Here is a 17,255-nt window from a genome sequence, read left to right as displayed (position 1 = left end):
TCCAACTTCTGATCTCCATACAGAATCAGGTTTTGAATGCAGAACCTTTGTTCCACCAACCCGGATTTCTAGATTCTGGACCCTCTGTGGTTGCAAAATACTTTTCTTTACTATACAACGAGGACACCTTGGTAAAATCACGCAAAATAATGATTTGTATCATGACTAAACCGCCCAAGGTAAGATTTTGTTCTTCCTAGTATTTGTCTGGTATGCATGGTTGGTTAACTAATGATCAGATGCTGTGTATGGTGCAGAACTTTGAGGCTTTTGTAGTTGGGCATTTTCGCGATCGTGCACGGGATATCTTAGAGGCATGTAAGGCTTATAGGGATGGACTGCAAGCCGGCTGCCGCAAGGACGAGGGCCACTGCTCAGTTAAGTTTCGGAATGATGTTAATTATTTCATCTCGCAACTTGTATATCATCTGGGAAAAATCGGAGCAACTGAAGATAGCAAATTCAGTCTTCTAAGTGCACCAACCCCTGTGAGTCTTCTTCATGGATAAATATTTCCTGATTATAAGTATCATGTGTGTTAAAAGAAGTGATTTGATTCTAAGTTATAATCTTGTGAGTTGATCCATGAAACACAAATAAGTAACTTTAAGTTAGGTCTATAATCACTGGAGGCCTTGTAGTTTCAACTGCACTGATTACTTAGTCATAACAGACAGCTTTTCCGTGGCCTAGATGTATGCTGATATGGTGTTTGTTGTTACGTTTGTGTGTATTTAATGACCCTTTATTGTTTTTGTATTGATTCTAGGGGAAGATTTCTGAAATTGAGCAGGCAGAGAAGGGTTCTCTGATATCTTCCATGTAAGGCTTGCAAACTTTGTTTTCTTTAATTCTCTCAGAATAAACGATGGTATATTTCTAACGCAATTCACCTCACACATTTGCAGTATCAGTGAGCCTTTGAGATCATGCGAGGAGGTAAGCGCACAGAAGGCAAATGGCTGTGGTGGAAATCCTTGTAAGTCGTAAAAAACTTTGATGTGTGAAGCTTATTACTTGTTTGGTTCAGTTTAAAACGAGACACATTATTCTTGAATAATGCCGCAGCCAATTCTTGGATCTTCCATTATGTATGAATCAGAGCTTCCAAGCTTGCCTGCTTCAACGTCAGCTGTAATCTTTCTCTCACCCTCCCCCTATCTATCTTTATGAGTGTGGCATAGATGTCTGATGATATCATTGTGTTTATTTTATGCGTGTGAACTTTTATTTGTAGGAAAGTCGTATAGCGTGTATGGATCCCAAGATTGATGGTCGGACCACAAATTTGGTAGCTAGAAGTGAAGAAAAGGAGGTGTGTTGGTCGTTTATCGCTGCTTATTCCACACACAAATCACTTATCGGTGATTCCATGTTTCAAAAATTGTAACATAATTATAAGTGGGCTGAGTTTGGTGTTTTTTGTGGTTATTTCAGGCTATTTTTGATGAAATTTCCCCAGCCGATGGAGTTAAAAGGGTATGAGCGCTTCAATTGTGTGTGTTATTTGTGTTTTTGTACCTTGTTGAGTTTTACATCTATAATAATATACACAAAACGCTTCCGTATTTCTTAACTGATGCACTCTATGATGTCTTACTTCATAACTTAATCAATAGGTTGTCTTAGTTGATGATGACAAGGATGAAGACCTTAATGAGGCAGCGGACAAAATGTTTAAGGTATAAGTTTCTTTCTGTTTTTCTCTTATGTTGTTTCTATATATTTAAGATGTTATATTGACAAGGGTGTTACTCTCAGTTTACTTATAAGTTAAATTTTTTTTCCCACTTGTATCTTTTTCTGTGCTTGCAGGCTGTTATGGCTTACATCTCCCGTCCTGCTGCAATGAAGTTTCGATCTGTTATAAAGAAACCTCTTCTTGATACTCAACGCAGTACTTGGTCAAGTTGCACCCCGTTTCTGCCATTTTCCGAGGAATATAGCTCAAAGTTTTACAACTTTATGCAGAACCTATCAGGACTTGGTATCTATCCTATCAAAGATGTACTCTACCAGGACTCTTCGGCTAAAACCTGCCCAATCGCAATGCCTGATAATCAAACTGTGTTTAAAATGTATAAAAACTTTAAGAGCTTTGACACCGTCGTCGACTTACGACCATCTCTTGTCTAATAAGCCTTACGACCAGGTACGTACCCGTTTTAATTGGATTCATAATAGTTATAATAATATGTTTTTTGTTGTATCACTTTTATGTGTGATGATATGCTTCAGGCATCAGAAGCTTGGGTTGCAACGATACAGAAAGAGCGAGGCTTCTGCAAGAAGGCTTGCCTGGTATGTGAAGGAAGTTACTACATCTTTTATTACTTTATACTTGATAATAATAATCATTTCCAAACAAAATCTTCTTTTCTTTTCATTTCATTTGGATATATACAGACACAATATTTGTGAGGGCGTACGAATTAAGGATGGATCTTTTAACAGCTGTGATCATTGGAGCTAAGGGGACTCCATATCATGATGGCCTCTTCTTCTTTGATGTGTATTACCCACGCGAGTTTCCTCTTAGGCCGCCTGTATGTTCCTCATCTTTATATACGCTGCATATATTATTATTCAATGGTGTGTCCTTTTTATTGTTAGTATTATTCTTATTCTTATTATTACCTTCAAGGTTGTGCGCTATCGCTCTGGTGGTTTTGGTATCAATCCGCATCTATTCGCTTGTGGTGAATTTTGCTTCTACCGCACATGGACCCTGTGGTCACTCCTCAACCCAAGTGTGCTCCAACTTCTGATCTCCATACAGAATCAGGTTTTGAATGCAGAACCTTTGTTCCACCAACACGGATTTCTAGATTCCGAACCCTCTGTGGTTGCAAAATATTTTTCTTTACTATACAACGAGGACACCTTGGTAAAATCACTCAAAACAATGATTTATATCATGACTAAACCGCCCAAGGTAAGATTTTGTCCTTCCTAGTATTTGTCTGGTATGTATGGTTGGTTAGCTAATGAGATCTTGTGTATGCATGGTGCAGAACTTTGAGGCTTTTGTAGTTGGGCATTTTCGCGATCGTGCACGGGATATCTTAGAGGCATGTAAGGCTTATAGGGATGGCCTGCAAGACAGGTGTGTTGGCCGCAAGGAAGAGAGCCACTGCTCAGTTAAGTTTAGGAATGATGTTAATGATTGCATCTCGCAACTTGTATATCATCTGAAAAAAATCGGAGCAACTGAAGATAGCAAATTCAGTGATCTTCTAAGTGCACCAACTCCTGTGAGTCTTCTTCATGGATATATGTCCCCTGATTATTAGTATCATTTGTGTTAAAAGAAGTGATTTGATTCTATGTTATAATCTTGTGAGTTTAACAGGTTCTCATTGTATGTCTCAGGTTTAACTTTTGTGGATGGATATTTCAAAGTACGAGAGTTTTTGTGCTGTGCATCAACTTGTCTAGAATACTAACTTGTCTCGTAACTTATTATGGTTTTATGCTATTTTATTTTATGTGGGTGTTTGCTCAAGTATGTTTCTTCACTGATAATTTATGTTTGAATTTATGAAATTTGAAATGATGAATGGTTTAATATAAGTTTATAGTTGCATTAATATGAACCACTTTTTTTTTTTACTAAAAATGTTAAATGCATGAAATTGTTTGTTGAACATTTACTTGCATTTGTAATATTTAACACTAACAAAAGCATTTTACACAACATATATAGTTTACACAATTATATGTAATGCTGCTGTAAATAATTTTTTCTTCTTTGTAATATACATAATTCTCGCTTCATCACGAGGGAAGATAATATTAATAACAAGTTAATTTATGAATATGTTCTTACCTTTTATTCTTAACGTACGGACTCACTTCTATACATGTTTTGACCAAATTATTGTCCAAATGATTTTTTCGTTAGGAAACCAGAACAAAACAAACTTTGATTCGGCTCTAACATGAAAAAGGACACACCAAGATGACTTTCGATGTTCAATGATTTTCTATAAGGGTTCTCCAAACAAGTTATGAATTATATAGAAACGTTTAGTAAAACTTGACCAATATAGCAAAACTAGTAACCATACTTCCTCATTATACGCCACCAAATGTGTTTTAGGCATCTTCTTACACAAAAATACCAACTTTGGTAAAACTCATGTAAAACCCTTATCAAAGTTAAACAAGTCTAATTAATAAGGTTTGTTAACTAAGTTGGCCTAGTTAACCCTGTTAACTCGGTTAAGCTAAGTAACTAACTTGTTACTTAAGATAGTTGCGTTAGATTGATTAACTAATACTTGTATGATTTAACAGTTAGTGTGCGCAGTTAAAGAAATGAGTTACTATTAAATCAAAACGCTTCAGTATCAAGTTAGTTCTAGTCCCATTTTTCCTTTAAACATTTTGGGGCTGTATGCATACTCGTATGTGAAAGAATTGATATACATTATAATATATATCTTGTATAAGAACGTGTTTATATATTAATTTATTAACATATACTCGTATGTTAGTTGATAGAATAGAAAGAGTTATGGAACAAGCCCTATTAATACTTGTGAAGAATGTTGATATGATAGAATGTATATTTATATGTTATTTGTAGAAGTATGAGTATGTGTTCATGTGTAGAGCCTTCGGGCCTCATGCATGCACAACACGTTAGCATGGAAAATCCCTCTAACTTCAAATGGCTCGGTTATGAGCAAGCATTGACGGCTCAGTTATGAGAAAGCATAGACGACTCAGTTATGAGCAAGCATAGGAGGCTCGGTTATAAGCAAGTATAAAAGGCTTGGTTATGTGCAAACATTGACAACTCGGTTATGAGCAAGCATGTATGAATCTAGTTATGGATTGACTGATAGACACCCATAGAACCAGTAAGTAATGGATGAGTAATGTTAAGTTATTTATGAATGTTTGAAAAATGTGATTCTATTATGAATCGTATTTTATGAAAAGAAAGAAAAAGAAGATCGAACCTATTGATTAATGTAAACTAGAATCACTCAGCGTGTAGCTGACTTTTAGCATGCTTGTAGGTATTGTAGATGATTGAAGAGGGCTTGAAGTGCGTACAAAGCTATCCATACGAAGAGAGGTTTTAGAGAATGAAGTTAAATGTAAAAGTTTTAGTGTTCGCTACAGATTTGAATGTGTTTCAGTTGTGTTAGACTGAGTTCATGTGTAAATCCAATGTTTGGTAAGGTGCCCAGTTTAGGGTCTTACATGATTACTTTCACTGATCACCTAATTATAAGAAAAATAGATTTATCAGTACCGGTTAATAAGAAAAGAAAAAAAGATGAACCCTAATTATAATTACCATTTGATTGTGCTTTGTTATAAGTTTTTATGGTAACAACATATTGATGATCGTTAGAGCGACATCACGATTTTGCCTGACAACTACCACCACCGCAGCGACCAGCCAATAGAGCCACCATTTGTGGTCGAAGATCACCGCCGACTGAGAAACATGTGGCATCTTTGTTTTCATAGCTATTCTCGATCAGAAATGACGATATATATACTTGCGTTTGACAAGAATCTAAAGCAACTATTCGTTGCCTTCTGAATCTCATCGCTCCGTAAATTGCAACACATCCAGACGAACTAGCCACGCAACTACTTGTCAATAGCCGATAAGAAAATCGACGATCCACCGATTACGATTTGGGATATTAGGGTTTAGAGGCTACTATGGAATTTCCTTACCACTTTAATTTTGTTTTTTTTTCTGCTTTCGCGCAGGACTCATTATTCTCTAGCGTATTTATATATTTACAATTCGATAGTGTAATTTATGCTTCGATGTGGTAAGTTGTAAAGTTAAGGAAAAGTCGAGAGAGTATGGATCATAGTTCGCAAAATGCGTATGCCATGTGTTCCCAATACGCACTAATTGCAGATTTGGTCCAACATGCTTGGATGGTTCAGCCGACTTGAAACGAAGGCGAAGATGAAGACGAACATGAAGATGACTTTGAAGAAGAAGATGGAGACGAGTGGTATTTATGTATTTTTTTTAAGAATTGTATTTTTAAATTTTCTTGTGTTTTTTATAATTGTTAATGTAATAATAGTATATCTAATGAAATACTATTTTTTATATTTTTATTAAAAAATTAAGGGATATTTGTTTTTAATACTCTTAACTTTTACACGTTGAATGATAGCACTTCCAAATTTCGATTTGTTACCCACCACTCCCAACTTTAACCCTATTTGTTTCTGGCACTCCCGAACTTAACGGACCATAACTCTGTTAGTTTTCTTGCTGATGTGGCATGTTTTTAATGACATGACATTTGTATGTGGCATTTTTTTTTAAAAAGTTGTGAGTCCCACACCTCCACTTCATCATCTTCTCCATAAAATCTTAACCTAAACATAACTACCACCACCAGACCTCCACCCTTAGCCACCTCCATCACCACCATCAACATCCGGCCACACCAACAGCCTTCGACTACCACCAACAACCAAGTAGTGGTCTCCACTGCTCCTGAAATCACCCCACTAGTTAGGGGCCAACATGACAAATTTCCGGCTATATATTCAGGCCAAGCCCGCAAACACCGACATAGGATTTTTCCGGCTACACACAAAATGGGGTGTAGTGGCATGGGTGTTCGGGTAACATTGACAGTTGGTGGTCGGTTGTTGTATTCAATAACCCCAATCACCATCGCCAAATTTCATCACAACCGAACAACCTCTAACCTAGCCTCATCGAATCAACCCCAAATCACACTAGATTTGGCGATTTTGCACTAGATAGAGGTGGTGGTGACGATTTCCATAGATTGTGGAGGTGGTTATGATTCTCATAGTTGTATGAGGCCGGAAATCGATCTGGACATTGAGAGTATGGTGGGTCAGGGGCTTCGAAATCAATATAGTGTTTTTGTTTCAGAACCGACGGAAACCAATTGTGATGGTGGTGATTGCACAACAAACTAAAGGACTGTTGTGGTGATGTGGGGTGGACTGAAGAGGTGATGGATTCGGTGGTGGTGGAGATGGCTGAAGGTGGTGGTTATGTTTATGTTAGGGTTTATGAAGAAGATGATGAAGTGGAGGTGTGGGACTCACAACTTTTTTTAAAAAATGCCACATACACATGCCATGTCATTTAAAACATGCCACGTCATCAAAAAAACTAACGAAGTTAGGTTTCGTTAAGTTCGGGAGTGTTATAAACAAATAGGGTTAAAGTTGGGAGTGGCGGGTAACAAATCGAAAGTTGAGAGTGTTATCATCCAACGGGTGAAAGTTGAGAGTATTAAAAACCAATATCCCAAAAATTAAAAAAGAAATTAGAAAAACTATAATTGAGTAATGATCGAAAGGGGGTTATATCACTACATCGCTTTTTGTCATAACCTCCTTTGCTGACTAGGCTGACATGTGTCGTATAACACCCACAAGGGAGGTTATGACTACACATGATCTCATCATGATTGATTTTCATTTATTGTTGAAGAAAGTAACCTCGAGTTTGATTAATTGGGTTTTGCTTAATATACTGGAATGGTTGTTAATTGTGGGTAAGATGATCAAAATGTCCTTTTAAAACCAATTACATTTTGTCAAATTTGGGTAACCCAATGACAAAAATAAATAAATAGGGATTTTTTTTTGAACGACCAACGAATAAAAGTCCGACTATCATGGATAACCTAATGGTAAAAGACGACCTCATACGCCCATGATTGAAAACATCAATGGGTAATTCAAGCTCATTGTCTCCCATTCCAGGGAAAACCACCGCTTGAAGGCCGATCGTGGTAAACCGGTTGAGATCTAATTCGAATTTGAAACCTTGCAGCCTCTAGCCAAAATCTTCCTTTTTCCTCCAATGAGCTGGAGCTCAACTAACATTGGAGGAATGGAGGGTAAATGAAGATTTTTGCTGGAGACTGAAATGTCTTAAGTTTGAATCCGGTCCTAACCTTTTAGGAGGCGGTTTTTCTCCAGAACAGAAGATGATGGAGTTAGGCTACCGATAATGATCGCGGACGTATGATGTCGCTTTTTACTATTGAGTTACCAGAGTAGTCGGAGTTTATTCTTTGGTCAATGGTCGTTAAAAAAAGTCACTTAAAAAAGGTATTTGAATATTCTAAACTAACTTGAGACCATGAAAATTAATATTTCTGTTAAGCTTTGGGCCTTTCAATTTCACCATATCGGTCGGTTAACACAAATCATATTTATATTCTGGGTTAAGGGAAATTTGACAACAAAATACAGTGAATTAAAATTATGTAGTCTAAAACAAGCTCTTCACATATTTCTACTTTTCGGATGAATATGTTACGAACATCTTCATCATGCAATCAATACTTCACACAAATCAGTGCATGCTCTATACGAGTATATACGAAGCAATGCAATGGGATAATTAGATATTATTCTCATTCGGTTGTCACACTCTTTGCAAGATTCCTTGGTTGATCAACATTGTACCCGCGTAAAACGGTTAAATGATAAGCCAATAACTGCATGTTAAAGAAAACCAACAGTTAAAAAGTAAATGGACAATGCAATGTCAACCCTTAACCACACAAACTTAAAATTGTGTACCCAAAAACAACTTAAGTAGGCAGGTTGTAAACGGTTTGAACAGATCATAAACGTATTGCCAGGCTGGCCATTTCATAATATAAACTTTTCTTAACGAGTGACGGGACTACCTTTTACTTAAATAGGTCAACCCGTAGTCCCGTACACTAGTCACTAGGAGTGCATAAAACCAAAAAGACGATCTAGAACAAAAAAAAATCCATTTGAAAACACCGAATCAAAACAAAACGATCTAGAACATAAAAAATCCAATTGAAAAAACCGAATCTAAACAAAACCAACGGCTTTGTCTTATGTTTTGTAAAAAACGAATGTTCGGTTCTATTTCAATTTTTGCATGCAACAAAAACTAAACCGAAATTATAGACTATCATTTTTATTTTGAATTTTCAGTATATTATAAAAATTTTAATAAATAGTGTAACCCAAATAGTTTAGCCCAAATGTATAATAATCAACTAATTTATCTATATTAATAAGATTTAGGCCCAAAATAAAATAAAAAAATCATTATTTTGGGCCAATTTTTTGGGCCCAAAACTTTCAAGCTAGAAATTAAGCCAAACTTAAACCAAAATACGAATTTCCGTTTTTGGTTTGGTTTAAGCCAAACCAACACATGCACACTCCTACCAAACACAACCCATTTAACTAAACGGTTGAAAGATCAACCCAGACGTGACCCGTGTATTAAACGGGTCAGAAAAAACAACCCAAAACCTAACTATTTGCCCCCTAAATGGCAGATAAATTCTAAAAGGTTTGTGGGGAATAAACTGATTAAACATGTGATGAACTGCGAAAATGATTAAACTACAAAAGTAAAATAAGATTAAAAAATACCTGCAATGGAACGATGTTGACAACAGGCTGTAAGCAATCAACGACCCGAGGCACCTCGATTACCGGGCAGGACCCACCACACACAACCTCTGCTCTGCATCTCCTTCCGTACACATCACTATCAATCGACCTTTTCGGGCCTTAAGCTGTTGAATAACCGACTGCTGTTTACTGATCAAAAACATATTGAATATTAACAAAACTAACACGCGATTAAACCTTAAACTTTAAAGGAACCTGAAACATTGATCGCGGGTGGCAATAACAATAATTGGAAGGTTTTCATCAACTAAAGCTAATGGCCCATGTTTCATTTCACCCGCAAGTATTCCTTCACTGTGCATAAGTGCCACTTCCTTGACCTTCAAGAGCTGTTGCATAGTTGTATCCTCTTCCAAACATAAGAAGTGACTGCTCGGAAATTAGTGATCTTGCAAGATCTTTCATTTCTTCATCAATTTTAAGCACTTCCCTTATTTTGCCTGCATGTGTAGTGAAATTACTTATATACCCCTTGATTTAACAAAAAATAGTCATTGTTTTTCTTTTTAAATGTAGCTGGTAAGGGTAAAATAGTCACTTTGCACACATTAAATAGAACTTTAACGTCACTTAGTGGTAACCACTGAGTCCATAACTAGACCTGTAGACGAACCAAACATTCACTGAATCATTTGTGAACTTTTCGGCAGGAAGTTCGAATGTGTTCCTTTACTTATTAAACGACCAAACATGAATACAATTTTTTGTTCATTTAGTTAGACATAAGACAATTAACATCTGGTTCTTTCATTTATGTTCATCAACATTCGTTTATGTTCGTTTATTTACGCTCGTCTATGCTTATTTGTTAATGTTCGATCGCTATGTGTGTTCAAATTCGTTTATATGTTCAGTTAAGTTTTTTAGACCCATTACAACTTAGACCAGTTTTATTTTTTAGGCCTAAGAGATTGATGTTCAAGTTTAATTTTAATTGGTGTTTGTCGGTTATGTTCATTTCTTTGTCAGCTATGTTTGTCCGTTTTGTGTTCGTGAACCGTTTGTTTATATATCACTAACAAACGAACATACTCATTTTCTTACTGAACGAACACAAACAAGAAAACGGCGTTCATTTATCTGTTCATGTTCGATCGTTTGTTTGGTTAAAGTTAAACGAAAACGAAGATGTCCCATTCGGTTCATTTACAAGCCTATCCGAAACAAACATCTGAAAAACGGACCATAAGTACCCCTTGATTTAGCAAACAATGTCATTTATTTTTCTTTTTAATTGTAAGGGTAAAATAGTCATTTTAGAAAATAAACTAAAACTTTAGCGTCGTAACAAACACCAAACTAAAAGGACATAAGTGTAATTATTCCCTCTCTTCTCTCTTTGGTGGAAATTGTGTCGGCCCCTATCACTAGAGCCACCATAGCCAATACCACTATTTGACTTGTATATGCCTGGATAATTAAGTGTTATAAAAAACATATAACAAGAAAAATGTGGAAAATGACATATCTACCTTGGTACTTGCAACACCTATCTCACTGCCAGCATTAATATGAACACCACAGTGCGTATTGCGGACACACAATGCACCATTCTCAACAAATATTATTGTATCATCTCTGTACACAGGCGCCTGCCTATCCAGCAAATCACTTGCAATCTCCATCATAACAGGTATACCTGTCAATCCATATATTATTGAAAATGGAGTATTAGATTTAGAGGTGGTCAGGTGGGAAAATGGACTGTTTACTTGTGAATGGTTTGACTTGAGTTAAAGTTTATCTCTAATGGGTCAAATATTAAAGAAAAAAAAAGAAAGAAGAAAAAAGAAAAAAAATGGAATTTACTTATGTACCCCTAACGGGTCAAACGAATAAAAAACCAAATAACATAATAAGAAACTAGTCAAACAGGCTTAAAAAGTCGCTAGGAGTGTAAACGAACCGAGCTCAACCAAACTCAAGATTAAAAATATTCTAGTTTAAAAGCCAAGACTAAATATATTAATATAACAATTACTAAATATATATAAGTATGATGAAAATAACTAAATAATACAAATTATGTTTATATATAAAAATTATAATGATAAACATATATAAATTAATTAATAAATAATAAACAAGCCAAGTTCAAGCTTGAAAATCTACTCAAGAGTCGAGCCCGAGCCTTAGAAAAAGAGCTCGAAACAAGCTCAACTTGAGCTCGAGCTCTCATAATTAAACGAGCAGAGCTCAGACTCGACTCGGCTCAGCTCGTTTACACCCCTAAAAGTTGCCAAAGTGCTTTTAATGCAGAAAAACCCTTATATCATATTTGATAGAACATATAAGTTATAAAAACCAAAATATAAGATTGGACAGAAAGTGTTTCGGATCAACACAACCCGGCCCACACCAAAAATTGCCTGTTTTTAGCTGTCAAGAGCCAAATATAAAAAAAATATATGTTAAAATGTAGATGTGAGAATCTCGACTCATTTACACATGTATCCTAACGAGTCAAACGAGTGTAAACCATATAACATAAAAAAGAAACTAGTCAAACCGGTTTGAAAGTTGCCAAATGTGTTTAACCCAGAAAAACCCTTAAATCATATTCCATAAACCAAATTTATTTACAAAAATCAAAAAATAAAACTGAATTAAGTTTTTGGATAACACAACCCAACCCGTGCCAAAAATTTAAACCAAACAAAAACCAAACCAATCCGAACCGAACCATTAGTAACGGTTTGGGCAGTTTCACAGAGACAGATTTGGGCATTTCACGTTTTTAAACGGAACCAGGAACACCCTTAGCTTTTATAATCAAAATTATCAACTTTAATATTTATAATGAAAAACTAACCAGAAAGTTCTTCTAAAATGGGCCGGGCAGCTAAAGCCGCATTATAGCTAGTACCACAACCAATAAAAACGATCCGTCTGCTTCTTCTGATAGTTTTCAAATGCTCTTTAAGCCCACCCAACAAAACACTCTTTCGTTTACTGGATCCATCGCGTATAAGCCGGCCCCTCATTGTTGTGGTTAAAGATTCTGGTTGTTCGTGAATCTCTTTCTGCATATAATGTTCATATTTACCTTTACTTATCTGTTCAACTTCCATTTCTAGAATAGATAAACGCCCGTTGCACGGATGCAGGTCTTGAAACGAATTTTCCATCTTTTCCTTTGTTATGGTCAAACTTTAGGATAGTTACTCCTCCATCCTAATATAATCATTAAATGAAAACAGTCAAAAACAACAAAAAGTGGTTATAAAGCACAAGAGGCTTAATATTGTATTTTTACAGTACATTTGTATTTAGCCCACGGACCCATGTTAGGTTTCTCTAGGGTTTTGGTTACTTTCTTGCATATATTGAGGGTTAATTGTAGTTGATTCAGTTAAACATGTAGTCACTGTACAAGCAAATAAGCTTTGTTTACAAGAAGTCGCGTCTCTCTCATCTATGGTGGGACTATAAAAGCACCGTCTTTTGACACTATATTCCCAGCAAAAATCTTATAACATCCGTGGTAACTAATCACATTAGATCATTCATAGTAGAATCTCCATCTCTATAATTTAACTAAATATCTGTAAACTTTTTTTAGCCTGTCACATATCATTCTCCATATGTATATATCAATCACAAACACTTATTTTGTTAATTTCGCTTTCTTAGATACTCACAACATTTATAGAGATAATGAATAGTGGATCTCTCTGTATTTAGAGAATCATTATTTATAAATCTCTAAACTTTGGAGATAGAGATAGAGATTATACTGTGAATGCTCTTACCATCCATGCCAACTTGTGTTGTGCCCTAGCATGATGCATGCAAGATAGGCATGTTGGGGCCATGATAACTGCTCGGTAATTGTCCCATTATTTGGTTTATGTTTATCGCTTGCAACTAAGACGACAATGATGCAGATCGTCCTGTTGCATTCATGTAGCATGACGTTGTTTATGTTGTTAGTCATGACCATGGAATTTGTCTCAGCATGGTTTTGGATGTTTATATATTGATAACTTGATTATTATCATCAAGATGTTGCATCCCAAATATGCCCATTTTGGATGCATCATGCTATGGCACAACACAAGTCGGCATGGATGTTATGAGATCATTGGTGGAAATTTAGTGTCAGAAGACGAGACTTTTAACATACCACCATTAGATCACTTGACTGATAATTATCAAGATATAATGGCCAAATTCTTGTTGATGCAAACTCCATGGTCATGACTAGCATGAACAACGTCATGGCTATGTACAAGGATGCAATTGGACAATCTTCATAATCGATATCTTCATTGCAAGACACGAACATAAACGAAATGATAGAACAATTACTCAACAGTCATCATGATCCAAACATGTCCATAATGCATGTGTAATGCTCCGATACAACACAAGTTGGAATGGATGGTGATGAGATTAGTTAACATGGATGTTATACTGTTATGAGATCTTTGGTGGAAATTTAGAGTCAGAAGACGAAACTTTTAACATCCCATCATTAATGTCATAAGCCCTAGAGGCGTTTTCCAATTACCTAACTATCCCTACCATTAAACACCAGGTTATCGATTATGATTATTGAAGTTGCTAAATTACCAGTTGTGAATAGAGAGTAACATATGATGGTTGTTATATGAATATATTATGGTTAATGCAAAGTATCTTAATATCAACAACTTCACCATCCTCAATCACCAACACCTTTTTTGTGTGTTCAACGAGTGCATGAGGATCACTAGATAGGAAAAGTTCTTTAGGGCGACCATTTTTGGAAATAAATTTCATATCATTATACGATGTTCCATTGTTTTGTTCTTCAGCAATTTCCTGCAGGATAGATTTCTTTCTCAATACAAGTGAAACTAAATAAAAAGTTGTAGCTGTATCTGTATTATTATCAAAAAAATAAACTGTAAAAACTGCATGTGTTTTATAATCAAGCGTAAGAACCTACTTTCACACCAAGAAGCAGTGAACTGCCACGTTTACAAGCAATCAACTCATTTGGATAATGCTTGCTTTTAAAAATAAGTGCATATGCGCCTTCAAGATGCCTCATAACCTCAAGCACAACTTCACTAAATGTGACGGTTTGATCACCTGAACCAGTAAAACATTTATTGATGGTAAAAGATTTATCTGACAACACAAAATAACCCTAACCAAGTGCACTAAATTATTGAAATTATTATAACTAATGTTGTATTCTTAAAGGATATGAAGTACCTCCTTCATTTGCTTTGTCAAAAACAAATTTTGCAAGCTTTGGGATCACCTCGGTATCAGTCTCAGATTCAAAAGTATACCCATGTCGAATAAGAGATTGCTTTAATGCCTGCATTATTTTATTTAGTAATCATTATGCACAAATCATACAACAAATATATATACACGGAAAAGGTAAATTGAGCAAGAGTTAATGTCGGATTACACCATTTATATTCATTTCCTATAAACAACAAATGTAAGACTCAACATTATTATAAAAATAATGCAATAGTGACACATTTATCAAACTTTTATACAAACTTAGGCGCACCTCGTAATTCGTGACAACACCATTGTGAACAACCAAGAAATCATTTCCAGCACCAGATGACTGAGGATGACTATTTCTTGGAGCTGGCTCACCATGTGTGGCCCACCGAGTGTGTGCAATTCCAGCATGAACAGAAAATGATTCTTTCAGATTTAAACCCGTAGCAGAAACCTCTGAAACAGCGATTAAATATAGCTGATTAAAAATTATGATTTTTCCAAATATAACTTTAACCAATACGTACATTATAAATGAATGAAGCTGCACGTCATTAAAACTATATAAACAAACAGACAATGTATCATAAGCTTAAAGCAATAAAGGTTTAGTATTGACAACAATATATAGATGGTAGGTCTACTAAAACTTCCTTGGATATGACTGCACACCTATAGTTGTTTTTTTTTTCTTTAAAATGTTTGGGCCCACTACCAAAAAACCGTCGAAAAGTAAACGACTTAAACTAGACAAAACTTCAATAGCATAAAACTAAAAAAAAGCATCGAAAAATCCAACAAATTTCACTTTACAGAATAAAAAAAGTGAGAGTTAAAACGGAAACACTTATATAACATCTTGCAGCACAAAAGATAGAAACATATAACTAGAATCATATAAAGAGAAAATATAAAGGTAACCCTAGTCACATAAAGCATAAGTCAAGTATTCCCAAAAAGGTACAATTGCAACCTCAAACCTGAATTACCATTTTACATTATCATATTATAACAATCCAAATTCTAATTTGGTAACCCTAGACACATAAAACACTTAGATTTCATGTCAAATATAACCATTAAACTAGATATTATCATATAAAGTTTGAATTTTTCTGATATTTATTTAGTAGCATGATGGCATCTTTGAAAAAAAAAACATTTTTTTTTCAATTTGCGTTTAAACCCAAAAACAGATAACCCGATTCGAACTAACCCGAACCCGACCTTTATCGGGTCACTTTTCCCTTGCCTAAAAACCGAGCAACCCAACCTGAAAAACCCTAAACCCGATAAATTAAACTTAATCTCAATTGCAATTACATCAGATATTATCATATAAACCTCAATCACAATTATTATTTTGTTTCAATTTACATGTAAACCCGAAAACCGAACAACCTTGGCCCAAACTAACCAAAATCTGACCAACCCGAATTTATATGAGTCGGTTATTGGGTCATTTTTCCATGGGGAGGGCCCGAACAACCTGACCCAAAAAACCCAAAAAATTAACCTGAAAAACCCAAAACACAAAAAGTATTAACCCAAAACCTGAACTAACTCGAACCCAACCAACCCAAATTTAAATGAGTCTGTTATCGGGTCACTTTCCCCTGGCCGAAAACCCGAAAAATTAACCTAAAACCTGAAAAACCCAAAACCCAAAAAATTAACCCGGAAAACCCGAAAGGCGAAAAATGAACCGGAAGAAGAGCCAAGTGAATTTAAGCAAGCAGCAATAATGAATTAACATTAACAAAAAGAAAAGCAGAAAATGAAATGAAATGCATTATTACTTACGTTGATAGACAGACTTGACAAGCGATTCGATGTTTCCTTCTTTCCGGAATAGAAGAGATTCACATCGATGGATATTCCGGCGGAATCGTAGCCTCTGTATTCGAGACGCCGGAGGCCGTTGAAGAGGAGCTGGAGAATGTATCGTCTATCTCTCTTCACATCGAAATTCAAATACCCACACATTATTCTATCAATTCAATAATAAGTGAAGTAAGAGACTGAGATCGGAGCCGCCGGAGACTGTGTGTATGTAGTGGCGCCGATGTCGTCGAAGATATTTAAATTAATTTCTTTTCTTTTTGTTTATGACTTCATTTTTATTTTTTTATTTTTTATTTAAAGCCGCCCAAATTTATAAAAGTTTTCACTAAATATTATTCTTAAAAGCAGTCTTTCTAGACACATTTTTAATGTTTGCTACATGATCCGTACAAATTTCAAGAACCTTAAAAATGTCCATTTTAAATTCCCTCTTAACAGACACATTTGAAACAAATTTGTATCAAGAAGACGAAATTTATGGTTTTGTTCTTATAAGTTGGAATACCGTCCAGGCGTCCACACCAACACAATTTATTTTTACTCCTTCCATACCAACAAAAATTAAGTTGAATTCGTCCAAACAATCAATCAATCAATCAATCATACCCAGTAAAATCCCACCGACAGCAAAGCTATAGGTAGGGTCTGGGGAGGGTGGGATGTAGGCACACCGTACCTCTATCCAAAGGAATAAAGAGTTGGCTTCCAGA

At 35.5% G+C, this 17,255-nt stretch overlaps 1 pseudogene; it reads right to left on the bottom strand.

The window, feature by feature from the left end:
* Positions 1-8,225: 8,225 nt before the first annotated feature.
* LOC143591593 (glutamine--fructose-6-phosphate aminotransferase [isomerizing] 1-like) lies at positions 8,226-16,686 on the bottom strand (annotated as a pseudogene).
* Between the last annotated feature and the right edge of the window lie 569 nt (positions 16,687-17,255).

Source organism: Bidens hawaiensis, unplaced genomic scaffold (genome assembly GCF_021521415.1).
Source record: "Bidens hawaiensis isolate Kalapana, Puna unplaced genomic scaffold, B.hawaiensis_p1.1 tig00039945_1, whole genome shotgun sequence".
NCBI lineage: Eukaryota > Viridiplantae > Streptophyta > Magnoliopsida > Asterales > Asteraceae > Bidens > Bidens hawaiensis.
Note: the sequence above shows the minus strand (reverse complement) of the source record. Positions and strands in the feature narration are given on the sequence as shown.